This window comes from Pelecanus crispus, chromosome W (assembly GCF_030463565.1).
Source record: "Pelecanus crispus isolate bPelCri1 chromosome W, bPelCri1.pri, whole genome shotgun sequence".
Lineage (NCBI taxonomy): Eukaryota > Metazoa > Chordata > Aves > Pelecaniformes > Pelecanidae > Pelecanus > Pelecanus crispus.
The window spans coordinates 5,470,909-5,488,995 of NC_134675.1; positions in this window are offsets into that span (position 1 = coordinate 5,470,909).

The following is an 18,087-nucleotide window of genomic DNA, read 5'->3' on the forward strand; positions in this document are numbered from 1 at the left end:
GATAAGGACAGGGCCGCTCTCTGCTGCAGCCATGTAGGAGTTTCTAGTACAATTAAGGGGCGCTTAACTGACTAACTTGCTACACAAAAGCAGCGGCCTGGAATTCCTGAGATCGTAAAACTGTTGAAGAGAAAGAGGAATGGGGGTGGGGGGGGATGCACCACCACAATCCACCCAGTGACTATAGTCAGTCCATCTCACCCACAAAGTGGCGGTGAGGTCACCTCTTGCCTCTGTGCCTATAAACAGATTAATGCCATATTCCAATTATAATTTTGAGGGAAATTTTTAGTGCGCTCAATTATCAAGTTTTGGTTAAATGTGGTTAAACAGTTTCATATATGCGAGGAGGTTTTGGTAACAATGTCAGCTGTCTAGCTATTCTCCACACTCTAACATATAGAACTATATTCAACAGCAAACACAATACAGTAAAAATGAGTAAGATTACAATAGGATGCAGTAGTTGATTCAGAATGCCTGTTGCAGTTGGTGACCATCCGAATAATGTATCCCACCAGAGATGTTCCCAGTGATGTTTTTTTGTCCATTGATCTGAATTCTTTTCAGCAGTTGATTCAGGTCACTATGTTGCAACAGTTTTCTCACCAATGTGAGATTCATTCTGCTGTGTCACTGTCCTGGTTTCAGCTGGGATAGAGTTAATTTTCTTCCTAGTAGCAGGCACAGTGCTGTGTTTTGGATTTAGTAGGAGAATAACACACTGATGTTTTAGTTGTTGCTAAGTACTGCTTATGCTAGTCAAGGACTTTTCAGCTTCCCATGCTCTGCCAGGGGCACAAGAAGCTGGGAGGGGGCACAGCCAGAATAGTTGATCCAAACTGACCAAAGGGCTATTCCATGCCATATGATGTCATACTCAGTATATAAACTGAGGGGGGGTGGCCAGGGAGCAGCGATCGCTGCTCGGGAACTGTCTGGGTATCGGTCGGCGGGAGGTGATCAATTGCATTGTGCATCACTTGCTTCGTGTATCATTATTATTATTATCATTATTATACTGTTACTATTAGCATTACTATTTTACTTTATTTCAATTATTAAACTGTTCTTATCTCAACCCAGGAGTGTTTCTCACTCTTACTCCTCTGATTCTCTCCCCCATTCCATCGTGGTAGGGGGAGTGAGCGAGCGGCTGCGTGGTGCTTAGTTCCTGGCTGGGGCTAAACCATGACATTCACAAAGGGAGTTTGTTACCCCGTGTGCAACAATCCAATCCACACACTCAGTCGAGATATCAAATTTTTTTGCTCTGCGCCTTATTTATACACAAAACTTACAGAATTAGTAATTACCATGCTATCTGCTCTTGGTCAACTATATTCTAATTAGCCTTGCTCGCTACGTAAATTAGCACACATGATCCTTATGGGGAGGACACAAATCTTTTGGTCCTAAATTGAGTCGGTGGTCGTGATCCCCCCCAGCCGGAATTACCTTTCCCCGTTACTGTTCTTCAGCAATCGTCCAGTTTTTCCAGCACCTGCTGGGGTAGGATGTTCCCTTTTATCAGTTTCTCAGTAATTCTTCAAGGTCTAGTTTCTCTGGGATGTCTTTGGTTAAAGGATGCTGAATGTTTGTTCTTCTGATTAAGGATGATTAAGTGCCTTTTACTTGCCAGCTCCTGCTACGACGTTAGCTAAGTTTCAGAGTTAGCCTTCAACAATTGCAGTGGGGGTAAGTGATAGATCTTTGATCACAGGCTAAGAGGAGCAACGTTGCTAGGGTTTGGAATAGTAACATGAACACAGCATTTCCGTACGCCATCCTGCAGGGTGCTGCAAAAGAGAGAGAAAAGAGAAAAAAATGTTTCGGCGGGGAGAGTCCGAACAGGTTATCCCTTTTATGATACTGGATAAATCCACCTAGTAGTAATTCTGTGTTTTGTACCACTGTTATCAATAGCTTCCCAAGCAAGTGTGCCACGAGGTTTAGTCAGAGTCATAGGCACATTTCCAGTTTGTGGTAAATTAACCATAACTGGTTTTCCTGGTTGCTCTCCACCTCTGAACCCTAGGTCGACAATTTATGGGTTTCAGTTCCTGGGAACTATTTTGGGGTGTTTGTTTAATTTGTCTGATGTTATGATTAGGATTTTCAGTTTCAACAGATTGATTACTCCATCCCACTTCTCGCCCATGTTTTATGATGTCATGCATCAGTGTTGCCCAGGTGGGGAGATCTCTGCGCATTAAAGCCCCTTCTTGTCCATTGACAACTTCCCTCATGTCTAATAGGGCATTGAACTCTGCGTTCCCCCTTATTTCATCTCGTTTTGCAATAAGGTAGGATTTGAGCATAGCAGGGGCTCTCTTAATTAATGGCTTTAGCATCTCATGATGTATGATTGCTGATATGGGACTGTCAAAAATGCTGCAATCATACATGGCCTGGATACAGGCAGCTTTTGTAATAGCTGTGGAAAGTTCATTTAGGGATATAATAGGTATTACTAGAGGTTCTCCTGTCTCCTGTACATCAATTCCATCAGCCCAGTATGCCAGTCTACTGGTTATCGAATGGGGATCATTCGGAGGCACAGGGCCAGCATTTAAGAAGACACCAGGGCCCCAATATACACTGGCTTCATCGCTGTTTAGTAAAATTCTGTCTTGTCCAGTTAAACATACTCTCCATAAATATTCAGTTTCAGTTTCGCCTGGCTTAAAGCCATAGCGTTCTTGTAGGTCAGACATTTGGATTGGATCAAATGGGGTTATTTTTCGGGTACAATTTCCTACTCCACCCCGAGGCCCAGCAGTTTCTTCTGATTTTATAATGGGCCTAGCTACACATGTAGGGGGATTTGGAGGAGGTAAGGAATCATCTTTCCCCATATCGTTATTGTCAAGGTCACCCCAGATGTTTCCATCCCATTCTTCAGGAGATACAATTAGTTTTCTAATTTGTGCAATGTCAAGGGAGTTGGGGGCTTGCATGAGCATCATCTCAACCTTTTCTGCCAATTTTTGTTTTTCCTCCTTTTTTTTCTGCTGTTGTTTCTGTAGTTCTTCAATTCGTTGGGACAGTATTAATTCAGCTGCCTTCCTGCCTTCTATTTCGTCCTTTAGATCCTGCTCCCTTCTCTTAGATCTTTTTTTGTCTTTGCAGGCAGCTTCTAGGCAAGTGCCTAGCATTTTACAGATAATTCCTTTTCCTTTACCATTTTTAATATTCCCTCTGGCCACCTTTAGCTGTTTTTCCACTGTTTCCCAATTATCCCAGTTATCAAGAGCCCATTCGTCTGAGAATTTAGGACTTGGACTTATTCCATGCACCTTTAAGTAATCAGTGACACTGCTTGCCATCCTGCCGACGACGCCAAATTGTCACAAATGCAGGTCTGTGAACCCTGCTGATTATGTCGATTCACTATGAATGAATGACTTTACAGAGTTTGATTTAGTAAAAGTTAGAATTTACTTGTAGCAAATTGCAGAATTTGATTATAATATTTTCAATAGCACTCAATCATCAATGATTAATAAAGTGATTAGACAAAATTGATCAAAACAGTGACTTAGTTACAGATTCGAAGATGGCAAGGCTCACTCTATTACTACATAGAAGCACATAAAAGAGAATTAAATCTCAATGAGTTAAAATGATTCATAAAAGGATTGCGTATATATGGAATAAAGGCAAGGGGGGGTGGGGGGGGCCCTCCCATTGAGTCACAAGGTTTAGACTAGACCCTCTTGCTTTCTAAACTCCTTCTCAGAGAGGAGCCTAGGTGCGGCTAGGTCTAGACCTAGTCTCAGACTTGGTCAACAGTTTATATGGATAAGGAGAATGTATATATATGCATATATGTATATCTAGTACATAGGAAAAATATATAAAGGAAATTGGATTATATGAGAGAGAGAGAGAAATCATATGTAGGGGATACGGAAACCCTCCCGTTGAGTCACGAGGTTCAGAATAGACCCCCTTGCTTTCTAAACTCCTCAGAGAGGAGCCGAGGTGCGGCTGGGCCCACTCTTAGTCTCAGACTTGGTCAACAGTTTAGGAGAGTAATGCTATAAGAATAATACAGCAGTATAAAACTCCTTTTAAAATTAAATCATACATATACAGACTACTTAAATTGATTCATGCATGCACACTTACAAATATAAATGCATATATGAAAATAGTATACCTGTTAAAAATTCCCCTCGAGTTTAGTGAAATACTCATGTCTAATGCCTTGGCATTTCTCAATGGGCGAGAGTAGAGTCTCGAGGAGTGAAGAATATCAGCAGCCCAGGCTCCGTTGTCGATCTCCGGCAATGGAGTTCTGGTGGCAGCAGACTTTCGGAGTCTGCTAGTTTTTGCTGACTCTGAGAGACATTTCGATCAGAGGGAGATGCTGGTGCGGCCCACGGCAGTCCAGGAGAGCTCAAAGGGCCTCACCTGGGACTGCCGTTTATAGGATTGTGAGATGATTGACTTTAATAACCAGTAAATTTCCATCCGAGCCACAATTCGGGTCGGCTTGTTGTTGGAATTCCAGCAGTGATGATACCACCCTGTTTCAAGGCTGTCTGGGGTAGCTGTTTGTTCTCGTTCCCGTTGTTAGCCATAATATGAATCTTGATAAGAACAGAGCCGCTCTCTGCTCCAGCCATGTAGGAGTTTCTGGTACAATTAAGGGGTGCTTAACTGATCAACTCTCTACACAAAAGCTGCGGCCTGGAATTCCTGAGACTGTAAAGCAGCCAAAGTGAAGGGGAAAAACAGAACGGAAAAACAGGGAGGAGGGGGAGATGTACCACCACATATATATATCAAGATACGGAAAGCGGTGGTGATTAATTAGAACACATTGGAAAGGGGTGGGCCTGTGCATGACGTAGATGGTATAGAATAAGGGGTGGATAGAAAAAAATCTCATACAATTGTAGAATGCTTTACAAAGAGTCTTTTGCTCTTTCTTACAGGGCCAGGATGTAGTAGAGAAAACTATGTGAAACTGAAGTAGTGTCGTGGTTTAGCCCCAGCCAGCAACTAAGCACCACGCAGCCGCTCGCTCACTCCCCCTACCACGATGGGATGGGGGAGAGAATCGGAGGAGTAAGAGTGAGAAACACTCCTGGGTTGAGATAAGAACAGTTTAATAATTGAAATAAAGTAAAATAGTAATGCTAATAGTAACAGTATAATAATAATAATAATAATAATGATACACGAAGCAAGTGATGCACAATGCAATTGCTCACCACCCGCCGACCGATACCCAGACAGTTCCCGAGCAGCAATCGCTGCTCCCTGGCCAACCCCCCCCAGTTTATATACTGAGCATGACGTCATATGGTATGGAATAGCCCTTTGGTCAGTTTGGATCAACTATTCTGGCTGTGCCCCCTCCCAGTTTCTTGTGCACCTGGCAGAGCATGGGAAGCTGAAAAAGTCCTTGACTAGCGTAAGCAGTACTCAGCAACAACTAAAAACATCAGCATGTTATCAACATTCTTCTCCTACTAAATCCAAAACACAGCACTATGCCTGCTGCTAGGAAGAAAATTAACTCTATCCCAGCCGAAACCAGGACAGTATCCAGCCCTTATTCTATACCATCTACGTCATGCACAGGCCCTCCCCTTTCCAATGTGTTCCAATTAATCACCACCGCTTTCCCTATCTTGATATACACACAGATATCATTCCCTTCGTCTATGGCCCATCCCTCTAAAATGTCCATTGAGTTCATTTAGCCCATGACTTTGGGTTCCATCTGTCATCACAGTCTTTCAGAGCAGGAGAGGTGGTGTGCAGTGTTGGACTGTTGCATGCTGAAGTCAGTTCTCATTCCAACATGGTTTCATCAAAGTTCATTTTCATTAAGCTGGGCAATTCTTACTGCAATACCATTGATGCGGCATATAGCAATCATAATATACATTATTATATACTTAATATTAACCTACTATATTATTATATTAACATGCAGTTAAGAGATAACATACAGTATTATAAAGCAATTAATATCATACAATTCAGTTCATTGGCTATTTTCACCCAAAATCAAATTCCCTTGAGGTACACATTGGGCTTCCCCATCCTTTCGCATCACCCACCAAGTGCACCCAGGTCCTTGAGCAAAAGCAATCCCACGAATGGGTTTGCCTTTGCCAGAGGGGGAAGTAACCCAGACTGTCTTCCCCAGCATATTTTTCATGTGCACTACAGGAACTTTATCTCCTTCTACAGTACGTAAAAGTTTTGATTGGGCAGGGCCAGCTCGATTGGCAGATCCCCTGGTGTTGACTAACCAGGTGGCTTTTGCTAAATGCGTATCCCAATGTTTAAACGTCCCACCACCCATTGCTCTCAGGGTAGTCTTTAACAATCCATTGTATCGCTCAATTTTCCCGGAGGCTGGTGCATGGTAAGGGATGTGATACACCCACTCAATGCCGTGCTCTTTGGCCCAGGTGTCTATGAGGTTGTTTCGGAAATGAGTCCCGTTGTCTGACTCGATTCTTTCTGGGGTGCCATGTCGCCACAGGACTTGCTTTTCAAGGCCCAGGATGGTGTTCCGGGCGGTGGCATGGGGCACGGGATATGTTTCCAACCATCCAGTGGTTGCTTCCACCATGGTGAGCACATAGCGCTTGCCTTGGCGGGTTTGTGGGAGTGTGATGTAATCAATCTGCCAGGCCTCCCCATATTTATATTTCAGCCATCGTTCACTATACCCGAGGGGCTTGAACTGCTTGGCTTGCTTGATTGCAGCGCATGTTTCACACTCATGAATAACCTGTGCAATACTGTCCATAGTTAAGTCCACCCCTCGATCACGAGCCCATTTATACGTTGCATCCCTTCCTTGATGGCCTGAGGCGTCATGGGCACACCGAGCTATAAATAATTCACCCTTATGTTGCCAGTCCAAATCCACCTGAGCCACTTCAATCTTAGCGGCCTTATCTACTTGCTGGTTGTTTTGATGTTCTTCAGTGGCCCGACTCTTAGGTACATGAGCATCTACATGACGAACTTTAACAACCAGGTTCTCTACCCGGGCAGCAATATCTTGCCACAATGCGGCAGCCCAGATTGGTTTGCCTCTGCGCTGCCAGTTGCTCTGCTTCCATTGCTGCAGCCACCCCCACAGGGCATTTGCCACCATCCATGAGTCAGTAGAGAGATAAAGGACTGGCCACTTTTCTCTTTCAGCAATATCTAAAGCCAGCTGGATGGCTTTCACCTCTGCAAACTGACTCGACTCCCCTTCTCCTTCAGCAGTTTCTGCGACTTGTCGTATAGGACTCCATACAGCAGCTTTCCACCTCCGATGCTTTCCCACAAGACGACAGGACCCAACAGTGAACAGGGCATATTGCTTTTCATTTTCTGGCAATTTATTATACAGTGGGGCCTCTTCAGCACGTGTCACCTCCTCCTCTGGTGATATTCTAATGTTTTTTCCTTCTGGCCAGTCCATGATCACTTCCAAGATTCCTGGGCAACTGGGGTTTCCTATTCGAGCCTGTTGTGTGATCAGTGCAACCTACTTACTCCATGTAGCATCAGTTGCATGATGTGTAGAGGGGACCCTCCCTTTGAACATCCAGCCCAACACCGGCAGTCGGGGTGCCAGCAGGAGCTGTGCTTCAGTACCAACCACTTCCGAAGCAGCTCGAATCCCTTCATATGCTGCCAGGATCTCCTTCTCAGTTGGAGTATAGCGGGCTTCGGATCCTCTGTATCCCCGACTCCAAAACCCTAGGGGTCGACCTCGAGTCTCCCCTGGTGCTTTCTGCCAGAGGCTCCAGGTAGGGCCATTCTCCCCAGCTGCGGTGTAGAGCACATTTTTAATATCCTGCCCTGCCCGGACTGGCCCAAGGGCTACTGCATGAACTATCTCCCATTTAATTTGTTCAAAGGCTTGTTGTTGCTCAGGGCCCCATTTGAATTCGTTCTTCTTCCGGGTCACTTGGTAGAGAGGGCTTACGATCTGGCTGTAATTTGGAATATGCATTCTCCAAAAACCCACAACGCCTAAGCAAGCTTGTGTTTCCTTTTTGCTAGTTGGTGGGGACATAGCTGTTATTTTGTTGATCACATCCATTGGGATCTGACGACGTCCATCTTGCCATTTTATTCCTAAAAACTGGATCTCCTGTGCAGGCCCCTTGACCTTACTCTGTTTTATGGCAAAACCAGCCTTCAGAAGGATTTGGACTATTTTCTTTCCCTTCTCAAAAACTTCTTCTGCTGTGTTGCCCCACACAATGATGTCATCAATGTACTGCAGATGTTCTGGAGCTTCACCCTGTTCCAGTGCTGTCTGGATCAGTCCATGGCAAATGGTGGGGCTGTGCTTCCACCCCTGGGGCAGTCGGTTCCAGGTGTACTGAACACCCCTCCTGGTACAAGCAAACTGGGGCCTGCACTCTGCTGCCAAAGGGATGGAGAAAAATGCATTAGCAATATCAATTGTGGCATACCACTTAGCTGCCTTTGACTCCAGTTCATATTGAAGTTCTAGCATGTCTGGCACGGCAGCACTCAGCGGCGGTGTAACTTCGTTCAGGCCACGATAGTCCACTGTTAGTCTCCACTCCCCATTAGACTTTTGCACTGGCCATATGGGACTGTTAAAGGGTGGGCGAGTCTTGCTGATCACTCCCTGGCTCTCCAGGCGACGAATCAGGTTATGGATGGGAATCAGGGAATCTCGGTTGGTGCGATATTGCCGCCTGTGCACAGTTGTGGTAGCAATCGGCACCTGTTGTTCCTCAACCTTCAGCAACCCTACAATCGAAGGGTCCTCTGAGAGACCCGGCAAGGTGGACAACTGTTTAATTTCCTCTGTCTCCAAAGCAGCTATACCAAAAGCCCACCGGTACCCTTTTGGGTCCTTGAAATACCCTCTCCTGAGGTAGTCTATGCCAAGGATGCACGGAGCGTCTGGGCCAGTCACAATGGGGTGCTTTTGCCACTCATTCCCAGTTAGGCTCACTTCAGCTTCCAGTACAGTTAGCTGTTGGGATCCCCCTGTCACTCCAGAAATACAAATGGGTTCTGCCCCTCTATAGTTTGATGGCATTAGCGTGCACTGTGCACCAGTGTCCACTAGAGCCTCATACTCCTGGGGGTCTGACGTTCCAGGCCATCGAATCCACACAGTCCAGTAAACCCGGTTGTCCCTTTCCTCCACCTGGCTGGAGGCAGGGCCCCTCTAACACTGGTCACAGTATTCGCTGTTCACTTCCTGTAAATGTGAATCAAAAGTCCCCTGATCAAGGTCGGAAGTAAAATTAGCCCTCTTACTCTGTCTCGGGAACTGCTCACTGGAAACTGGAGCTGCAATTTTCCTGGGAGAACCGCCTTTCCTAATAGTTTTTCCTTGCAACTCACGCACCCGTGCCTCTAAGGTTGAGGTGGGTTTTCCATCCCACTTTCTCATGTCCTCTCCATAATCACGCAGGTAAAACCACAGGGTGCCCCGTGGTGTGTATCCTCTATATCCTCTCTCTTGAGCATAAGGACGTTGACTCCTAATGGCTGAGACACTGGTCCGTGCAGGTGGGGAGTAGGACAGATCCTCTCTGAGTTGTTGGAACTCTTGGCACAGTTTTTCCACAGCCGAGACACAGGCCCGTAGGGAGGAAGAGAGCTTTTCTTCGTAGTCCCGGAGTTGTCTAGCCACTTCATCCACCATTGGTGCCTCGTCGTCTTTCCAGGCTAGTATTGCCAACGAGTTGGAATACGATGCTGGTGCGCTCCGTACCACCTTCCGCCACATGGATTGTGTGCACCTGACTTCATCTGGGTCTTTGGGTAACTGCTCATCGTTCAGGTCAGTATAAATCTCCTCCAGCACGCCTAATTCCCTCAGGTACTGGATACCTTTCTCTACGGTGGTCCATTTGCTTGGGCGGTATAAAACATCCTCCTTGAAGGGATACCTTTCCTTCATGCTTGACAGAAGTCGCCTCCAGAGGCTGAGCGGTTTTGCCCCTTTTCCAATTGCTTTGTCAATGCCCCCTTCCCTGGAAAGGGATCCCAGCTGCTTGGCTTCCCTACCCTCTAAATCCAGGCTACTAGCCCCGTTATCCCAGCATCAGAGCAGCCAGGTGATGATATGCTCGCCTGGATGACGACCGAAATCTTTTCGCATCTCTCGCAGCTCACTCAGGGATAGGGATCGGGTGGTCACCATCTCATTTATGGGTTCTTCCTCCTCTGGTTCTCGTGATGGCCCTGGTTCATCTTCATCCCTTACTAAACGAACTGATTTCCTCATGTATTTTTTCTTCTGTATAGGGGCAACTGATACCGGCGCAGGTTGGTTCTCTGGTTTAGCCGCAGTGTCTGTCACTGGGGTTGGAGTAGCCGCAGTGCCCATGGCTGTGGTTTGAGTAGCCGCAGTGCTCATGGCTGTGGCTGGAGTAGCCACAGTGCCTGGGGCAGGGGTTTGAGTAGCTGCAAGGCCTGTAGTGGGGGTTGGAGTAGCCGCAGGGCCTGTAGTGGGGGTTTGAGTAGCCACAGTGCTTGTTGTTTTGTCATCATATCCAGAGACCTTCTCTTTCTTTTGAGGGTACTGATTAGTGTTGACCACGGCTCGATAGGCATGGGCCAGTCCCCAGCATGTTGCAATGATTTGTGTCTCTCTGGAGCTACCAGGGTGACAACATACTTCTTCCAAATACTTTACTAATTCTTCAGGATTCTGCACTTGTTCAGGGGTGAAGTTCCAAAACACTGGAGGTCCCCACTGCCCTAGGTACTTGCGCATACGATCCCACACACCCTGCCACTCATAACTATCCAGCCTTGGGGTAGATCTCTGGATGCTATTTTTAAACTGCTTACTGACCTTTATCAAAACGGAAACAACATTCCCAAGAAGTATCAATAGAAGTATCTTAACTGCCCAGGGGTGTTCAAGATACTGGAAAGTTGTTGTAATGAAGGAGGAAACATCATAGAAGAAAGCAGCAAAGGTGCCATTCTGTATTTCCTCCACAACAAGCCTCTCAGAGTAAGAAGTATAATTGCTAACTCTCTCTATGAGGTAGTACCCGAAGTACAGTAGTGACTTCTGTATGAAACCCAAATACCAAAGAATGCTCAAGGTCAGGGTTTTGATAAGGAGCCTCCCAAGCAAAAGATCATGAATCACTACAGAGCATAGCACACTACACAAACTGACAGCAAGCTTTAACGCGTGCTGCAAAAAAAAGAACATGGTGCAGATCAGACGAACTAATATCGTGACCGGCAACTGTTAACAGACTCCTTAATACACTCTGGTTAATCTGTTGTTATCTCAAACCCTTCGTGCCCCACGTTGGGCGCCAAAAAGGACTGTCGTGGTTTAGCCCCAGCCAGCAACTAAGCACCACGCAGCCGCTCGCTCACTCCCCCTACCCCGATGGGATGGGGGAGAGAATCGGAGGAGTAAGAGTGAGAAACACTCCTGGGTTGAGATAAGAACAGTTTAATAATTGAAATAAAGTAAAATAGTAATGATAATAATAACAATATAATAATGATAATAATAATAATATTATACAAAGCAAGTGATGCACAATGCAATTGCTCACCACCCGCCGACCGATACCCAGACAGTTCCCGAGCAGCAATCGCCGCTCCCCGGCCAACCCCCCCCAGTTTATATACTGAGCATGACATCATATGGTATGGAATAGCCCTTTGGTCAGTTTGGATCAACTATTCTGGCTGTGCCCCTTCCCAGCTTCTTGTGCACCTGGCAGAGCATGGGAAGCTGAAAAGTCCTTGACTAGCATAAGCAGTACTTAGCAACAACTAAAACATCAGTCTGTTATCAGCATTCTTCTCCTACTAAATCCAAAACACAGCACTATGCCAGCTACTAGGAAGAAAATTAACTGTATCCCAGCTAAAACTAGGACACTCTGCTAACAGATCGGAGGAGTAAGAGTGAGAAACACTCCTGGGTTGAGACAAGAACAGTTTAATAATTGAAATAAAGTAAAATAGTAATGCTAATAGTAACAGTATAATAATGATAATAATAATAATGATACACGAAGCAAGTGATGCATGGGAAGCTGAAAAAGTCCTTGACTAGTATAAGCAGTACTCAGCAACAACTAAAAACATCAGCATGTTATCAACATTCTTCTCCTACTAAATCCAAAACACAGCACTATGCCTGCTGCTAGGAAGAAAATTAACTCTATCCCAGCCGAAACCAGGACAAGTTGAAAAATAACTTGACTTGCCTAAAATACCAGTCTCAGTAGAGACCAAGTAAAGACAGGAAGCTGGCATGGCCTTGGACAAGATACTCATGAGGCCACATGTATCAGGTAGTACATGTCATGTAGTGACCAAAACTTTACATCTTTACTATGTACAGATGGTCAGAAATTCAGTGAAACAGTTTCTTTCCATAGAAAAGTGCAGTTTCATTGAAAATGAAACATTTCACTGGAACATACTGATTGATACTTTCAATGTAATCATATCTCAGTAGTGTTGCTGTTTCAGTAAAGGAAAATATATCCATCTGACTATATGAGTATTTTAAGTTGACTATTGATTAATACTTGTATTGCCTTAATATTGAAAAAAACCCACAGTGTATAATCAAATTCATCTGAACAATGAACATGAACAGTTTTTATCCTCCTGAAACTTCATTGTTCAGCATCATCATCATCATCTGATATTCTCAACATCAAATGCTCCATGAGTCATAAATTTTAATGTTTGAAAGGTTTTGCTTCACTGGTAATCTTTACTTTCTGGTCCGATTTAAATTGGAACAAACATTTTTGTAGTGTCTGAATTATCCACAGAATGGAAATTCTAGTTTCCAACCACCTCAAGTACTGTGCTTTCATAAGAAAGCATCTCATTAGAGATGCCTTATATTGCCTCTTGAATGTCTGGTGTCAGTTATAAGGCATGATATACATTTTTTCTCAGTGGCTGTGCATTATTAATTCAATGCACATCTGAATACATTTCTACGTTACTGAAGTCCAACTTTTTATCTCTGCAGATGATTGTGATGCTATGAGTATCTGTTGTTTCGACCACATGTTTGTCACTGAAGCTTTTGCCATTACAGAACAGTTTAAGCCAAGCTAAGCCTGTGCTGCCATACGGCCGCACCCTCTCTGCATGCCAGCAACAGTATTCATGCGGTTGCAACATAAACCAAGTTACGGTGTTGATTTGATTCCCTTTTTATTGTTGTTGGGCTACTTTTCAGACACTTGAACTACCTGAATAAGCTGACTGTGTAGTTGCATGAGACTATACCTGGTGTTAATATTTGTGTTTACTATTCCTAACATACACATCCAGTCTTGCATATAAGCTCTTCCCCCATGAAATAACTGAGCCAATGCCCCAAAAATCAAATGTGTCTGTTGCGTCAAGAGAGGCTTTGGAAGGTACCCAATTTATCGTTATAAGTCCGGTCGCATTCAGTGCACTGAACTATCACAATTACGGATTCACAAATAACGTAGGCACCTTTCGTCTAGTCGTGCTGCATGAACTATCACGGCCACACTTAAAGTGTCTGGTCGTGTTCAATGACCACTATCACGCTAGACCAATAAATCAAAGCAATTTATTAAAGCAACAGACACACAGGTTCTTTGGATTACCGGTGATAAATTCACTGACTGCAAGGCACATACAAATGCCAAAGTTTAGAATAACACAGATGCATCAAAAGACATAAAAGTGACTCTATAGAGGTTTCTAAGTTTCCCGCGGAGGCACTTGGTATAACCAAGTGTTAGATTCTTACCCAAAGGCGTCCCGATGGGGGGGAAGAGAGGCTCAGCCCGTCGACTGATCCCAGAGGTCAAAGTAGTACACGATGGTATCTTCCCCAACATGTCCTCTCTCTTAGGCCAATTTATAGTATTTTTACACATCAGGTGGAGCTTGAGGGACTCTAGTCATACATACTTTGTTTCGATTGGTGTAAAACTTTCTCACTTCATTTTAAAGGTACAGGCTCAGAAAAATTCAGAGCGCAGGCTCAGTGAGGGGGGGTCTTACCTTGGAGGCGAGTGGGTTTTGGGATGGGAGTGTGTTCTAGTATTATAATGATATTATAATGAGTAAAGTTTACTAAAGGACAGCATTTTCGTCAACATCATGATAGTTTGCTGACTCAGGGTATCACTTATGCAGCTTATCAGGGCCATGGTGCCTCTCCGAGTTCCCTTATCACAGGGCTTGGCCTTGATGTCTCCACACCACTCCACCCCCTGGGCAGCTCCTCTTAGAATCAGCACACCAGGCTCCCCTGGGTTGCGACATCCAAGATTACAGGCTTAGGAACTTCCTGTGGGATAGATTCCTTGCATCCAGCTGCATTCCATCCAGAAAGCTTCTTGAATGCTGTGCCTTTCTTGTAATCGTAAATCTAAGTCTGATGTCTAAGTCACCTCCAGCAATCACTCCACAGTGTCCTAAATACTAGGGAAGCTAGTCAAGTTTTGTTCTTGTTAAAATTTGCAGTAAATTTTATTCTATGGAAATACAGCTATAAATATACTTGCCTTTTCAACGTAGTCTATCTTAATGAAATGCAGATAAAAAGTGATTTGTCAGCACTCCCTCATCTGTCACAGGAGTGGCTGTCAATCTGCTTCCTTTCCCATCAGTCTGATCATTTGTACTTTGTCACACGTACAAGCATCATGTATTCAGATATAAGCAACTCCATATTTATATTCACAGTTCACATTGCGTGGTTGTACCAATAGAGTTTCCCAGTCCCTTCCCCAGCATCTCTCCCTTCTCAGAGCAGAGTTACATTCAGTCCTACTCTACATCAGCCATATCTCAGCTTATTTCCTGTCCCCCCCTTCAGTTTTCTTCCTGATTGCTCCTGTCTTTTTTTCATAACCATTATATTGAAGATCTAATTTGTCCAAGTTGCCTGAGCTCTGTGAATGTTCTGTCCTGCTCGTCAAGATAGTTAAGCTGAAGTCAATGAACCTACTCCTCAGCTTGACTGTAGGCACATGGCTGAAACAAGTCCAGAGAACTCAGCACTCAGGGCAACCCCTTTAGCACTACCATTAATACCGAATATGCCTGTTGCATATCTGTAATTGAGAGGGTCTCTTTCTTTTAGCCCTCATGTACCAAACCTTGCCTTAAAGCCATTGCAAGGAATCCAAGTATGCAAGGCAGCACAGTACCGAAAACCTTTGTACCAGCACTGTGAACTGTTCCAACATCCATTTGTGATTATCCAACTTTTTTATATAATACAACAGAGGAACGTAGATATTGGTTCTTTCCCCTGTACCCAGAGGGGAAGTGATGGAACATTTATTATAGTAATTTATGTCAGTTGTGTATGCATTTAAACCAATAAAATATCCTGCCAAATATTCCTCCAAAGCCAAAGTAGTGTTCTTGAGGAGTGATAAAAATTGCACTAAACATGTATATAATATATATAATTTTAAACAAAGCCTCTGTTGAAGAATCCAGATATTCCTTTTGATGTTATATAATGCCTGAGAGATAAAAATAATGATACCTGGCTCTGTCAGTGTTTGTCATTAAGCCCCTTACCGAAGGCTTCTAGCTTGACCAAATTTATATTAGACCAGGGCCTGACACAACGTATTAGCCCAAATGTAAAGAACTTGTTTGGGTTTGGTGGAGGGTGGGTGGGGGAAACATTTCTTGAAAACAGAGGTTTTTAAAAGTTGGTTGTGATCAGTATAAATTCACATTTAGATTGTTTGGAATGCTTTCATTCTAAAAGAAAATCAAACATTATGATGCCTATCTCAATTTTCTAACATACTTCTTTTAACTTGGAGCTAGTAGTAAGCGCCTGCTGTTTCTCAAAACATAGCTGACATCAGAGAAGTCTCACCTCTCAAAAGACCACAAAATAAAATGTTGAAAGCAGGTTGACAGATTGAGCATTTATCCTTTAAGAAATATGTCCTACTTTGCCCTAAAAGCTTAAAATCTCTTAATCATTGAAGAAACACTTTAGAATATATTGGGCCAAATTCTAGGGTGTTTGCATTTTTCATTGTTTGATTTTCCTATCATTTATGGCACATAAAGTAAATTGTTAGCAGTACTAGTGTTTTCTGATAGGTTTTCTTTGTTTTGGCAGTTCTCATTGTGCAGGATCAAAAGAACATCTGTTACAGTGACTCAGTATCTAAGGGCTAAATCCATTCCAACATGCAAAATCCAGGTAAACAAGCCCAACACAGGAGGGCTTCCCTATAGCCTAGGGCAAGAAACTTCTTTCTTCATTGCTTGGATACAAGTGACCCATGGATTTAATTCTGTGGAAAGAATCTTACCATTGATTCTCTTCTCTGAGATTTTCCTATTCCCAAAGTCTCCATCATGCTTTTATGATGGTTGCCATCATGACTGACACCCTAGAAACTGGGCTGGAAATCTCCAGAGTTCACAGTACCAGCTGCTTGGATGGAGCCTGTGCTTCAGGAGAGTCTCATCTGCTATTTTTTTTTTTGTCATGGAGAGAGACTTTATAAAGCACTCAGAGGCAGTTTTGCTATTGTAGGTAATTTATACACAGTCATTCACCTGCCACATCTATGAATATTATTTGCTCATATATTTACCCTCTGCTTTATCAGAACAATCCTTACTTGCATAGACAAAATCAGTGATCACTTCTGTGTGAAAGGCAAGGAGAAGTTGGAGTTTTATAAACTACTACCACCATGAATTATTATTTACATTAACTTATGGCTGCAACTAGGTAGATATTTTGGTGTATTATGTCATGTGCCCAGGGACTCTGCCCCCTCATCACCTGAACAGGCACCTTTGCAAAGCACCCCATATTCCCTCATTTGATGTACAAGATAAGGTTGAGAGAAAAGGCTGGGTTTGTTCAGCCTGAGCTAAATCTAATTACTATCTTCAGCTACCTAATCGGTCATTATAGAGAGGATTGAGTCAGATCCTTCTCAGATGTGCATGGTGAAAGGATGGGAAATGGACACAAGTTACAGCATGGGAAATTCCTATTAGATATATTTGAAAAAAAAAAAAAAAACCCAAACCCTCTTCATTGAGGGTGATTAAATGCTGGAAATTATTATTTTCCAGTAATAATTTAGAATCACACAATCATAGAATTGTTTAGGTTGGAAAAGACCTTTAAGATCATCCAGTCCAACCATTAACCTAACATTACCAAGTCCACCACTAAACCAATTCAGGGTAGAGTAGCAATTTCATGTTTCCTGGCTTGGTGGCTGGATTATTTATAATGAAAGTAAAAACTAGGAATCATTAAGGTTGGAAAGGACCTCTAAGATCATCATTCCAACCATCAACCCAACACCACCATGCCCACTAAACCATGTCCCCAAGTGCCACGTCTACCCATTTTTTGAACACTTCCAGGGATGGTGACTCCACCACCTCATTTACTGTATGTTTATCGTTAGCACATTCATTTTGTTAGGGTAGAAGATACTGATAGACTTCATTAAGCATACCTTTGCTTGAGAAGCAGCAGGTAAGTCTATTTTTCTAGTAACCACAACTATAACACAACAGAACCTATGACCCATGACCTCTGTTTTTGAGAAGACAAGCTGCAAAATTTCTTGATTAGATGGAGCTTCCTACAGAAAGCTCTTACTGCAGTGTATCACAATTGCTGCAATGTAGCCAAGATGTGATGGAAGCGAGAATAAATGAGGAGGGTCACTGAGAGTCAGAATAGGTCATTGTCTAACCAGGGAAAGATGCCATATAGAATCATAGAATCATTTAGGTTGGAAAAGACCTTTAAGAACATCCAGTCCAACCATTAACCTAACACTACCAAGTCCACCACTAAACTAATTAAGGGTAGAGTAGCAATTTCATGTTTCCTGGCTTGGTGGCTGGATTATTTGTAATGAAAGATAAAAACTAGGAATCATTAAGGTGGAAAGGACCTCTAAGATCATCACTCTACTCATTAATACAGCTATATAGGGCTTCCTGTCCTGCAATAGTCCCAGAGAATTTGTGAACTCTGGGCTGAACAGACCAAGCAGGGGCAAGTATTTCCACCAAAGGAGATAGCTTATGTGG